Source organism: Oncorhynchus gorbuscha, linkage group LG10 (assembly GCF_021184085.1).
Source record: "Oncorhynchus gorbuscha isolate QuinsamMale2020 ecotype Even-year linkage group LG10, OgorEven_v1.0, whole genome shotgun sequence".
NCBI lineage: Eukaryota > Metazoa > Chordata > Actinopteri > Salmoniformes > Salmonidae > Oncorhynchus > Oncorhynchus gorbuscha.
Window position 1 is genome coordinate 100,213,187 of NC_060182.1, and position 14,713 is coordinate 100,227,899.

Here is a 14,713-nt window from a genome sequence, read left to right on the forward strand (position 1 = left end):
CTGGAAGAAACCTGTCACCATCCCTACTGTGAAGCTTGGTGGTGGCAGCATCATGCTGTGGGGGTGTTTTTCAGCTGCAGGGACTGGGAGACTAGTTAGGACCGAGGCAAAGATGAAGGGAGCAAAGTACAGAGAGATCCTTGATGAAAACCTGCTCCAGAGGGCTCAGGACCTCAGACCGGGGCAAAGGTTCACCTTCCAACAGGACAACGACCCTAAACACACAGCTAAGGCAACGCAGGAGTGGCTTCGGGGCAAGTCTCTTAATGTCTTTGAGTGTCCCAGCCGTCCTTCTGGAAGGTTCTCGCCAGAGCCCGGACTTAAGCCCGATCTAACATCTTTGGAGAGACATAAAAATTGCTCTTCAGCATCACTTCGCAACCTGACAGAGCTTGAGAGGATCTGCAGAGAAAAATGGGAGAAACTTCCCAAATACAGCTGTGCCAAGCTTGTAGCGTCCTATCCAAGAAGACTCAAGGCTGTAATCGCTGCCAATGGTGCTTAACAAAGCATTGAGTAAAGGGTCTGAATACTTATCTAAATGTGATACTTCTGTTTTTATTTTATAGATTTGTCAAAATGTATAAAAACCTGTTTTGTCTTTGTCATTAAGGGGTATTGTGTGTAGATTAACTATGAAAACCCCCCTATTTAATCAATTTTAGAATAAGTCTGTAACATAACAACATGTGTCAAATGTAATGGGGTCTGAATACTTTCCGAAGGCACTGTATATTCAGACATGGGTTGTATTGACAGCCCTCTTTGTATTTTCAGTCATTTAGATATATTAGAAATAACAAATGATGTCATCAGAATTGTGAACAAGATGCTGAAACCTGAATCACACTATGATTTGAAATATAAGGATGTTATTTAACCTATTTTGTAATAGATAGAAGATATTGTATCTAAAACGATAAGTCTCAGAGTCTATATTATTCTATATTTCTTAGTTTCAGTGTTGTAGTCGATAAGACACGAGGTTGGTGGCACCTTTTTGGGGGAGAACGGGCTCATGGTAATGAGTGAAGCAGAATAGGTGGAATGGTTTCAAATACATCAAACACAGAGTTTCCAGGTGTTTGATGCCGTTCCGTTTGCGCTGTTCCGGCCATTATTATAAACCATCCTTCCCTCAGCAGCCTCCTGTGCTGTAAGAGCACCTAGTGTGTGTCGACTGAGTGTAGATTATCTGCCTGGACAGACAATCCAATAACGACCATTGATTGTATTCTAGAAGAGATGGTGGGAGGCGCCTTCCTCCTCGTCTCCAACTCTTCCCCCAGAACATTCCCGACTTGCTGATCTGCTGAAAGCCTCGAGCGTACTGGCAGGCGACACCAGAAGCTCTTTTGCACATCGCCACAGAGAGAAAGATATCTCAAGCAGAGGCTGCTTTTATCTCCCGCGTCAGTCAGTCAGTAGGATCAGGTACACTGCGCAGCGCCGCGTGGGACTCGAGCTGTACTTCACCAACAACCAGACAGCAGTTCCAGTCCAGAGTCTGGAGGCAGCAGACATTAACACTGTGGAGCAGAGCGGAACGAGCTGATCCTTCTCTCCCGCTCCCGACCTGGTCCTTACGGACCTGACCAGAGAGAGAGAGCGATGAGAGAAGATTAAATAATGTGGATTATATAGTCACTCACTGGATACAACAGCTGAACACGACGCGGTTGCAAAAGGATTTAGATTTGAAGACTGAAGAGATCGTTTCAGGGGGATATCTCTCTGCCCGGGTGGAAGAGGCGCTCAGGCAGGCTGCTTGTTGGGATTTGATTTTAAAGCTGTATAATATTACAACTACAACACTTCTAGGCGGATGCACATATATAGAGTGTTTTTGAAGCAGTTTTGAGGAACAGATTTGTTTATTTTTATGGTGATAATTAACTCTTATAAAGGATCGCTGTCAAAACGGAAACACACAGAAAGGATCCTTGGGTAAGACCGATTGCATATGATTTGATTACTATTATTATTATTGTTATAATTATATTGTTGTTACGATATAAGAGAGAAAGTTGGGTGAATATTGGAGCCGACTTAATGCGAGCAGCACTTCCTTGATTATAGCCTTTGAGAGTTAGACAGACAGGTTGGTTGACTAAAAACCAGTTGGACTGTTGTTACCGTCGGCATCCATAACATAATTTAAACCGGGTATGCGAGCGTATAGAGAGCTGAGCGTCTCAGGATGAGCTTCCTGCTATCAGAGCTCTTTTGTTCCCGGTCCCCCGTGGCCCGGCCCCCGGACAGGTGCTGCAGAGAGCGGGTCTGTCTGTCAGTGTTCACCGCTGGACGCACAGGTGCGCTATGGGGACCACGATAAACTGCCGTGCTGTAGGCTGAAAGACCGTACATGGTCAATCTGATGTCAGCAGTGGCCGCGCACTATTTACTGCGATACGGCCTATGCAGAAATCAGGCCATGCATACTTCTCCCTTTGCTGAGCAGAGCTGTTGTGAAGGAAGTTGTCTAGGAAGTGAATTGGTGTTTGTGCAGGACCTCCCGCCCTACTTACCTTCAACCAATGATGCAGAGCTATAAGGAGTTATGCAGAACCCTTAGCATTGTTATACAATTTGGGAGGCGCGGGGTAAAGCGGTACCAAACTCAATTTGGCCTCTGCATGCCTCCAGAGGCTCCGCAATAGCGTCACACCCTCCATAAGGATTCACCAAGCACGAACTTGATCAAGCATAAATGTACTTGTTGGAACCCTCGGAGACCCACCCACGCTTCTATCTGATAGTTATAGTTGACTGTTACAGAACTGAACAGGCTGCTACAGACCGTGGTTTTTATTTATATATTTATATATTCAACTTTTATTTAACTAGGCAAGTCAGTTAAGAACAAATTCCTATTTACAATGATGGCCTACCCCTGATAACAAAAGTGATCTATTGCAGTTTGGATATGGTTCATCCTGATCAATAGGCCAAATACAAGTCATATTTTGTCAAGGTTGGGAAACAATGTTTTTGTTATAAATAGCCTGAGTAAATATTCAGTTAATTACGGCTGTGTACATCTACACTCTAAAATGAGTATTTTAGTATGTATAAAGTAAAATAATTGCAACCTCTGTTCTCTGGTGAATGTGGCGTTTCACACAGGGAAAAACGACCCCTTCCTTCACCCAACTGCTCTACAATGCTGCTTCACCTACCTCACTGTACCATGCTACTAAGCTACTGTCTTCAGCCGTGTTCATCTCCCATCTTCACAGATATTAGGTTGCTGTAGGCCATGGTGTACAGCACATCATCCTCTACATGAGACCCCTCTCCCCAGTCAGTCTGAGAGCTGTAGTGGATATTTGGGCTACAGCTTCCAAATGGAACAATTAGGGAAAGGAAATGTGGGATACCTGGTCAGTTGTAGAACTAAATGCATTCAACTGAAATGTGGGATACCTGGTCAGTTGTAGAACTAAATGCATTCAACTGAAATGTGGGATACCTGGTCAGTTGTAGAACTAAATGCATTCAACTGAAATGTGGGATACCTGGTCAGTTGTAGAACTAAATGCATTCAACTGAAATGTGGGATACCCGGTCAGTTGTAGAACTAAATGCATTCAACTGAAATGTGGGATACCTGGTCAGTTGTAGAACTAAATGCATTCAACTGAAATGTGGGATACCTGGTCAGTTGTAGAACTAAATGCATTCAACTGAAATGTGGGATACCTGGTCAGTTGTAGAACTAAACAAATTCAACTGAAATGTGTCTTCCGCATTTAACCTGAATCAGAGAAGTGCATAACCGAATAGTCTCCTACTCCTAGGCCTTTTTATTCATTCATTGGACTAAATGTAATACCATTGTTAATTTTACAAGCCTAACGTTTGTGAGCCTATCTTTTTAGTGAGAGCCAACGACTAATTAATAATGAAATCAAAGAAAGTTGCTTAGGGAATGTGATTTTGGGAAAGAGGTCATCTTAATGGGAGATTGTAACATTAATTATGAAGACAAGTCTTGTAGGGAAACCCTCAAACGGATCACTAATACCTTTGACCTTACACAGCTAGTTAAAGGGCCAACCAGGGTGACTTGTTGCTCTAAAACACAGATTGATTTGGTGTTGAGTAATAAACCAGAGAGAGTGACTACATCATTCAATATGGTTACTGGGCTGTCTGATCATAATCTGACACTTCTAGCCAGAAAGCTGTCTAAGAGCAGGTTTAACCTCTCTACTGTTAGAAAGACGGATCAACTCAGAAAACCTAAGAATGAATTAAACTATTTTGAAAACGCAATTAAGGGAATTAACTGGAATGATCTCTTATCCTATACAGACGTGGAAGCTGATAGTCAGGTTTTTCTATCTACAATCCAGACTACAATAAATGGTTTCCTAAAGAAAATCAAATCCAAACCTGGCCAGAAGAGCACTCACTCTTCCTTGGCTAAATGGAGAAATCTGGAAATTGATGAAAGAATGAGAATATGCTCTAAAAATAGCCCTAAGATCCAAATTGGAGCATGACAGATGTAGGTTTACCATGTTGAGAAGTAAGGTGATGAAAGAAATCAAACAGGCCAAGGCAAACTTTTTTATTAACATAATTGGTGAAGCAAAGGGAAATTCTAAATTTATTTGGGAGAATCTAAAAAAGTTAACAGGGAAAGACCATAGTAACACTGCAAAAAGACTAGAAATCATGGTGAATAACAATCTAACACAGGATACAGTCGAAATAGCAATAGCCTTCAATTCCTACCTTATTGACTCTGTCAGGTTACTGACACAGAACCCCTCCACTGATTTCTTGGGCTCAGTGCTAGTGAATGACACTCAACCTGTCTTCATCATAAGGGAGGTTTCTGAGTCAAAGGTGAACAAGGTGATTAGCTCTCTAAAGAACTCTAAAGCCAAAGATGTGTTTGGGATGGACTCTACCTTTCTTAACAACTACAAAGAGTCACTCATTGGCCTCATTACTAAGGACACCAACACATCTATTGGTCTGGGGGTGTTTCCAAGGGTCTGGAAGTCGGCCATAATAACGTCCATCTTTAAATCAGGCGACCCTGCTGACGTGAGTAACTACAGGCACATTAGTATACTACCTGTGGTGTCAAAGGTTGCTGAAAAGTGTGTAGCAGAGGAACTGATTGCCCACCTCAACAACAGCTCCTCCACATTACACTCCATGCAGTTTGGCTTCAGAGCGAAACACTCCACAGAAACGGCCAACTGCTTTCTTCTGGAGTCCAAGATGGACAAAGGGGGCATTGTTGGGGCTGTGTTTCTGGACCTAAGGAAGGCTTTTGATACTGTTAACCATGAGATTCTCAGCACAAAATTGTCCAAGTTCAACTTTTCCCCCGATGCCTTGAGATGGATGAAATCATACCTTGAAGGCAGAACTCTGTGTGTCAGAGTGAGCAATGAGCTGTCGCCCACTGTTAGCTCTGATGTGGGCATGCCCCAAGGGTCAATACTGGGGCCCCTCCTGTTCAGCCTGTACATTAATGATCTGCCTTCTGTCTGTACTGGGTCTGAAGTTCAAATTTATGCAGATGATATAGTGATATATGTGCATGCAAAGAGCAAACAACAAGCTGCACAAGAACTCACTACTGTAATGGTCCAGGTTACAAAGTGGCTCAGTGACTCGTGTTTGCATCTCAATGTGAAAAAAAAACTGTTTGCATGCTCTTTACAAAGGGGGCAACAGATTCTACTGAACCAGATGTCTACGTGTCAGGGGAGAAGCTCCAGGTGGTATCTCATTTTATTACTGACCTGTTTATTATTACTGACCTGTTGGCTCATCCAGCCTGTTAATTACTACTGACCTGTTGGCTCATCCAGCCTGTTAATTACTACTGACCTGTTGGCTCATCCAGCCTGCTTATTATTACTGACCTGTTTATTATTACTGACCTGTTGGCTCGTCCAGCCTGTTAATTACTACTGACCTGTTGGCTCATCCAGCCTGTTTATTATTACTGACCTGTTTATTATTACTGACCTGTTGGCTCGTCCAGCCTGTTAATTACTACTGACCTGTTGGCTCATCCAGCCTGTTTATTATTACTGACCTGTTTATTATTACTGACCTGTTGGCTCATCCAGCCTGTTTATTATTACTGACCTGTTTATTATTACTGACCTGTTGGCTCGTCCAGCCTGTTTATTATTACTGACCTGTTGGCTCATCCAGCCTGTTTATTATTACTGACCTGTTTATTATTACTGACCTGTTGGCTCATCCAGCCTGTTTATTATTACTGACCTGTTGGCTCATCCAGCCTGTTTATTATTACTGACCTGTTTATTATTACTGACCTGTTGGCTCATCCAGCCTGTTTATTATTACTGACCCATTGGCTCATCCAGCCTGTTTATTATTACTGACCTGTTGGCTCATCCAGCCTGTTTATTATTACTGACCTGTTGGCTCATCCAGCCTGTTTATTATTACTGACCTGTTTATTATTACTGACCTGTTGGCTCATCCAGCCTGTTTATTATTACTGACCTGTTGGCTCATCCAGCCTGTTTATTATTACTGACCTGTTGGCTCATCCAGCCTGTTTATTATTACTGACCTGTTTATTATTACTGACCAGTTGGCTCATCCAGCCTGTTTATTATAACTGACCTGTTGGCTCATCCAGCCTGTTTATTATTACTGACCTGTTGGCTCATCCAGTCTGTTTATTATTACTGACCTGTTGGCTGATCCAGCCTGTTTATTATTACTGACCTGTTGGCTCGTCCAGCCTGTTTATTATTACTGACCTGTTGGCTCATCCAGCCTGTTTATTATTACTGACCTGTTGGCTCATCCAGCCTGTTTATCATTACTGACCTGTTGGCTCATCCAGCCTGTTTATTATTACTGACCTGTTTATTATTACTGACCTGTTGGCTCATCCAGCCTGTTTATTATTACTGACCTGTTGGCTCATCCAGCCTGTTTATTATCACTGACCTGTTGGCTCATCCAGCCTGTTTATTATTACTGACCTGTTGGCTGATCCAGCCTGTTTATTATTACTGACCTGTTGGCTCGTCCAGCCTGTTTATTATTACTGACCTGTTGCCTCATCCAGCCTGTTTATTATTACTGACCTGTTGGCTCATCCAGCCTGTTTATTATTACTGACCTGTTGGCTCATCCAGCCTGTTTATTATTACTGACCTGTTGGCTGATCCAGCCTGTTTATTATTACAGACCTGTTGGCTCGTCCAGCCTGTTTATTATTACTGACCTGTTGGCTCGTCCAGCCTGTTTATTATTACTGACCTGTTCTCTCATCCAGTCTGTTTATTATTACTGACCTGTTGGCTCATCCAGCCTGTTTATTATTACTGACCTGTTGGCTCATCCAGCCTGTTTATTATTACTGACCTGTTTATTATTACTGACCTGTTGGCTCACCCAGCCTGTTTATTATTACTGACCTGTTGGCTCATCCAGCCTGTTTATTATCACTGACCTGTTGGCTCATCCAGCCTGTTTATTATTACTGACCTGTTGGCTCGTCCAGTCTGTTTATTATTACTGACCTGTTGGCTGATCCAGCCTGTTTATTATTACTGACCTGTTGGCTCGTCCAGCCTGTTTATTATTACTGACCTGTTGCCTCATCCAGCCTGTTTATTATTACTGACCTGTTGGCTCATCCAGCCTGTTTATTATTACTGACCTGTTGGCTCATCCAGCCTGTTTATTATTACTGACCTGTTGGCTGATCCAGCCTGTTTATTATTACTGACCTGTTGGCTCGTCCAGCCTGTTTATTATTACTGACCTGTTTATTATTACTGACCTGTTGGCTCGTCCAGCCTGTTTATTATTACTGACCTTTTGGCTCATCCAGCCTGTTTATTATTACTGACCTGTTCTCTCATCCAGTCTGTTTATTATTACTGACCTGTTGGCTCATCCAGCCTGTTTATTATTACTGACCTGTTTATTATTACTGACCTGTTTATTATTACTGACCTGTTGGCTCGTCCAGCCTGTTTATTATTACTGACCTGTTGGCTCATCCAGCCTGTTTATTATTACTGACCTGTTTATTATTACTGACCTGTTAGCTCATCCAGCCTGTTTATTATTACTGACCTGTTGGCTCATCCAGCCTGTTTATTATTACTGACCTGTTGGCTCATCCAGCCTGTTTATTATTACTGACCTGTTTATTATTACTGACCTGTTGACTGATCCAGCCTGTTTATTATTACTGACCTGTTGGCTCGTCCAGCCTGTTTATTATTACTGACCTGTTGGCTCATCCAGCCTGTTTATTATTACTGACCTGTTGGCTCATCCAGCCTGTTTATTATTACTGACCTGTTGGCTCATCCAGCCTGTTTATTATTACTGACCTGTTGGCTCGTCCAGCCTGTTTATTATTACGGACCTGTTTATTATTACTGACCTGTTGGCTCGTCCAGCCTGTTTATTATTACTTACCTGTTGGCTGATCCAGCCTGTTTATTATTACTGACCTGTTCTCTCATCCAGCCTGTTTATTATTACTGACCTGTTGGCTCGTCCAGCCTGTTTATTATTACTGACCTGTTCTCTCATCCAGTCTGTTTATTATTACTGACCTGTTGGCTCATCCAGCCTGTTTATTATTACTGACCTGTTGGCTGATCCAGCCTGTTTATTATTACTGACCTGTTGGCTCGTCCAGCCTGTTTATTATTACTGACCTGTTTATTATTACTGACCTGTTGGCTCATCCATCCTGTTTATTATTACTGACCTGTTGGCTCATCCAGCCTGTTTATTATTACTGACCTGTTGGCTCGTCCAGCCTGTTTATTATTACTGACCTGTTGGCTCATCCAGCCTGTTTATTATTACTGACCTGTTTATTATTACTGACCTATTGGCTCGTCCAGCCTGTTTATTATTACTGACCTGTTGGCTCGTCCAGCCTGTTTATTATTACTGACCTGTTGGCTCATCCAGCCTGTTTATTATTACTGACCTGTTTATTATTACTGACCTGTTGGCTCACCCAGCCTGTTTATTATTACTGACCTGTTGGCTCGTCCAGCCTGTTTATTATTACTGACAGGTTGGCTCATCCAGCCTGTTTATTATTACTGACCTGTTTATTATTACTGACCTGTTGGCTCATCCAGCCTGTTTATTATTACTGACCTGTTGGCTCATCCAGCCTGTTTATTATTACTGACCTGTTGGCTCATCCAGCCTGTTTATTATTACTGACCTGTTGGCTCATCCAGCCTGTTTATTATTACTGACCTGTATATTATTACTGACCTGTTGGCTCGTCCAGTCTGTTTATTATTACTGACCTGTTGGCTCATCCAGCCTGTTTATTATTACTGACCTGTTGGCTCATCCAGCCTGTTTATTATTACTGACCTGTTGGCTCGTCCAGCCTGTTTAATATTACTGACCTGTTGGCTCATCCAGCCTGTTTATTATTACTGACCTGTTCTGTCATCCAGTCTGTTTATTATTACTGACCTGTTGGCTCATCCAGCCTGTTTATTATTACTGACCTGTTGGCTCATCCAGCCTGTTTATTATTACTGACCTGTTTATTATTACTGACCTGTTGGCTCATCCAGCCTGTTTATTATTACTGACCTGTTGGCTCGTCCAGCCTGTTTATTATTACTGACAGGTTGGCTCATCCAGCCTGTTTATTATTACTGACCTGTTTATTATTACTGACCTGTTGGCTCATCCAGCCTGTTTATTATTACTGACCTGTTGGCTCATCCAGCCTGTTTATTATTACTGACCTGTTGGCTCATCCAGCCTGTTTATTATTACTGACCTGTATATTATTACTGACCTGTTGGCTCGTCCAGTCTGTTTATTATTACTGACCTGTTGGCTCATCCAGCCTGTTTATTATTACTGACCTGTTGGCTCATCCAGCCTGTTTATTATTACTGACCTGTTGGCTCGTCCAGCCTGTTTAATATTACTGACCTGTTGGCTCATCCAGCCTGTTTATTATTACTGACCTGTTCTGTCATCCAGTCTGTTTATTATTACTGACCTGTTGGCTCATCCAGCCTGTTTATTATTACTGACCTGTTGGCTCATCCAGCCTGTTTATTATTACTGACGTGTTTATTATTACTGACCTGTTGGCTCATCCAGCCTGTTTATTACTACTGACCTGTTGGCTCATCCAGCCTGTTTATTATTACTGACCTGTTGGCTCATCCAGCCTGTTTATTATTACTGACCTGTTGGCTCATCCAGCCTGTTTATTATTACTGACCTGTTGGCTCATCCAGCCTGTTTATTATTACTGACCTGTTGGCTCATCCAGCCTGTTTATTATTACTGACCTGTTGGCTCATCCAGCCTGTTTATTATTACTGACCTGTATATTATTACTGACCTGTTGGCTCGTCCAGTCTGTTTATTATTACTGACCTGTTGGCTCATCCAGCCTGTTTATTATTACTGACCTGTTGGCTCATCCAGCCTGTTTATTATTACTGACCTGTTGGCTCGTCCAGCCTGTTTAATATTACTGACCTGTTGGCTCATCCAGCCTGTTTATTATTACTGACCTGTTCTGTCATCCAGTCTGTTTATTATTACTGACCTGTTGGCTCATCCAGCCTGTTTATTATTACTGACCTGTTGGCTCATCCAGCCTGTTTATTATTACTGACCTGTTTATTATTACTGACCTGTTGGCTCATCCAGCCTGTTTATTATTACTGACCTGTTGGCTCGTCCAGCCTGTTTATTATTACTGACAGGTTGGCTCATCCAGCCTGTTTATTATTACTGACCTGTTTATTATTACTGACCTGTTGGCTCATCCAGCCTGTTTATTATTACTGACCTGTTGGCTCATCCAGCCTGTTTATTATTACTGACCTGTTGGCTCATCCAGCCTGTTTATTATTACTGACCTGTATATTATTACTGACCTGTTGGCTCGTCCAGTCTGTTTATTATTACTGACCTGTTGGCTCATCCAGCCTGTTTATTATTACTGACCTGTTGGCTCATCCAGCCTGTTTATTATTACTGACCTGTTGGCTCGTCCAGCCTGTTTAATATTACTGACCTGTTGGCTCATCCAGCCTGTTTATTATTACTGACCTGTTCTGTCATCCAGTCTGTTTATTATTACTGACCTGTTGGCTCATCCAGCCTGTTTATTATTACTGACCTGTTGGCTCATCCAGCCTGTTTATTATTACTGACGTGTTTATTATTACTGACCTGTTGGCTCATCCAGCCTGTTTATTACTACTGACCTGTTGGCTCATCCAGCCTGTTTTTTATTACTGACCTGTTTATTATTGCTCATCCAGCCTGTTTATTATCACTGACCTGTTGGCTCATCCAGCCTGTTTATTATTACTGACCTGTTGGCTCATCCAGTCTGTTTATTATGACTGACCTGTTGGCTCATCCAGCCTGTTATTATTACTGACCTGTTGGCTCATCCAGCCTGTTTATTATTACTGACCTGTTGGCTTGTCCAGCCTGTTTAATATTACTGACCTGTTGGCTCATCCAGCCTGTTTATTATTACTGACCTGTTGGCTCATCCAGCCTGTTTATTATTACTGTCGTGTTTATTATTACTGACCTGTTGGGTCATCCAGCCTGTTTATTATTACTGACCTGTTGGTTCATCCAGCCTGTTTATTATTACTGACCTGTTTATTATTACTGACCTGTTGGCTCATCCAGCCTGTTTATTATTACTGACCTGTTGGCTGATCCAGCCTGTTTATTATTACTGACCTGTTGGCTGATCCAGCCTGTTTATTATTACTGACCTGTTGGCTCATCCAGCCTGTTTATTATCACTGACCTGTTGGCTCATCCAGTCTGTTTATTATGACTGACCTGTTGGCTCATCCAGCCTGTTTATTATTACTGACCTGTTGGCTGATCCAGCCTGTTTATTATTACTGACCTGTTGGCTCATCCAGTCTGTTTATTATTACTGAACTGTTGGCTGATCCAGCCTGTTTATTATTACTGACCTGTTGGCTCGTCCAGCCTGTTTATTATTACTGACCTGTTGCCTCATCCAGCCTGTTTATTATTACTGACCTGTTGGCTGATCCAGCCTGTTTATTATTACTGACCTGTTGGCTCGTCCAGCCTGTTTATTATTACTGAACTGTTTATTATCACTGACCTGTTGGCTCATCCAGCCTGTTTATTATTACTGACCTGTTGGCTCATCCAGCCTGTTTATTATTACTGACCTGTTGGCTCGTCCAGCCTGTTTATTATTACTGACCTGTTGGCTCATCCAGCCTGTTTATTATTACTGACCTGTTGGCTCATCCAGCCTGTTTATTATTACTGACCTGTTGGCTCATCCAGCCTGTTTATTATTACTGACCTGTTTATTATTACTGACCTGTTGGCTCATCCAGCATGTTTATTATTACTGACCTGTTGGCTCATCCAACCTGTTTATTATTACTGACCTGTTGGCTCATCCAGCCTGTTTATTATTACTGACCTGTTGGCTCATCCAGCATGTTTATTATTACTGACCTGTTGGCTCATCCAGCCTGTTTATTATTACTGACCTGTTTATTATTACTGACCTGTCGGCTCATCCAGCCTGTTTATTATTACTGACCTGTTTTTTAATACTGACCTGTTGGCTCATCCAGCCTGTTTATTATTACTGACCTGTTGGCTCGTCCAGCCTGTTTATTATTACTGACCTGTTCTCTCATCCAGTCTGTTTATTATTACTGACCTGTTGGCTCATCCAGCCTGTTTATTATTACTTACCTGTTGGCTCATCCAGCCTGTTTATTATTACTGACCTGTTTATTATTACTGACCTGTTGGCTCATCCAGCCTGTTTATTATTACTGACCTGTTGGCTCATCCAGCCTGTTTATTATCACTGACCTGTTGGCTCATCCAGCCTGTTTATTATTACTGACCTGTTGGCTCATCCAGTCTGTTTATTATTACTGAACTGTTGGCTGATCCAGCCTGTTTATTATTACTGACCTGTTGGCTCGTCCAGCCTGTTTATTATTACTGACCTGTTGCCTCATCCAGCCTGTTTATTATTACTGACCTGTTGGCTCATCCAGCCTGTTTAATATTACTGACCTGTTGGCTCATCCAGCCTGTTTATTATTACTGACCTGTTCTGTCATCCAGTCTGTTTATTATTACTGACCTGTTGGCTCATCCAGCCTGTTTATTATTACTGACCTGTTGGCTCAACCAGCCTGTTTATTATTACTGACGTGTTTATTATTACTGACCTGTTGGCTCATCCAGCCTGTTTATTACTACTGACCTGTTGGCTCATCCAGCCTGTTTTTTATTACTGACCTGTTTATTATTGCTCATCCAGCCTGTTTATTATCACTGACCTGTTGGCTCATCCAGCCTGTTTATTATTACTGACCTGTTGGCTCATCCAGTCTGTTTATTATGACTGACCTGTTGGCTCATCCAGCCTGTTTATTATTACTGACCTGTTAGCTCATCCAGCCTGTTTATTATTACTGACCTGTTGGCTCGTCCAGCCTGTTTAATATTACTGACCTGTTGGCTCATCCAGCCTGTTTATTATTACTGACCTGTTCTGTCATCCAGTCTGTTTATTATTACTGACCTGTTAGCTCATCCAGCCTGTTTATTATTACTGACCTGTTGGCTCATCCAGCCTGTTTATTATTACTGACGTGTTTATTATTACTGACCTGTTGGGTCATCCAGCCTGTTTATTATTACTGACCTGTTGGTTCATCCAGCCTGTTTATTATTACTGACCTGTTTATTATTACTGACCTGTTGGCTCATCCAGCCTGTTTATTATTACTGACCTGTTGGCTGATCCAGCCTGTTTATTATTACTGACCTGTTGGCTGATCCAGCCTGTTTATTATTACTGACCTGTTGGCTCATCCAGCCTGTTTATTATCACTGACCTGTTGGCTCATCCAGTCTGTTTATTATGACTGACCTGTTGGCTCATCCAGCCTGTTTATTATTACTGACCTGTTGGCTGATCCAGCCTGTTTATTATTACTGACCTGTTGGCTGATCCAGCCTGTTTATTATTACTGACCTGTTGGCTCGTCCAGCCTGTTTATTATTACTGAACTGTTTATTATCACTGACCTGTTGGCTCATCCAGCCTGTTTATTATTACTGACCTGTTGGCTCATCCAGCCTGTTTATTATTACTGACCTGTTGGCTCGTCCAGCCTGTTTATTATTACTGACCTGTTGGCTCATCCAGCCTGTTTATTATTACTGACCTGTTGGCTCATCCAGCCTGTTTATTATTACTGACCTGTTGGCTCATCCAGCCTGTTTATTATTACTGACCTGTTTATTATTACTGACCTGTTGGCTCATCCAGCATGTTTATTATTACTGACCTGTTGGCTCATCCAACCTGTTTATTATTACTGACCTGTTGGCTCATCCAGCCTGTTTATTATTACTGACCTGTTGGCTCATCCAGCATGTTTATTATTACTGACCTGTTGGCTCATCCAGCCTGTTTATTATTACTGACCTGTTTATTATTACTGACCTGTTGGCTCATCCAGCCTGTTTATTATTACTGACCTGTTTTTTAATACTGACCTGTTGGCTCATCCAGCCTGTTTATTATTACTGACCTGTTGGCTCGTCCAGCCTGTTTATTATTACTGATCTGTTCTCTCATCCAGTCTGTTTATTATTACTGACC

At 42.1% G+C, this 14,713-nt stretch overlaps 1 protein-coding gene across 6 annotated transcripts in view; it reads left to right on the plus strand.

The window, feature by feature from the left end:
- Positions 1 to 1,289: 1,289 nt before the first annotated feature.
- The window catches only part of fgfr3 (fibroblast growth factor receptor 3), a 228,699-nt gene continuing 215,275 nt past the window's right edge, over positions 1,290 to 14,713 (plus strand). For 3 of the 6 annotated variants that reach the window (XM_046367627.1, XM_046367628.1, XM_046367629.1), the window contains exon 1: positions 1,290 to 1,947. The gene's annotated coding sequence lies outside the window, so the exon portion shown is untranslated. The remainder of the gene's footprint in view (positions 1,948 to 14,713) is intronic. The other 3 variants (XM_046367625.1, XM_046367632.1, XM_046367630.1) reach the window with 1 other exon arrangement.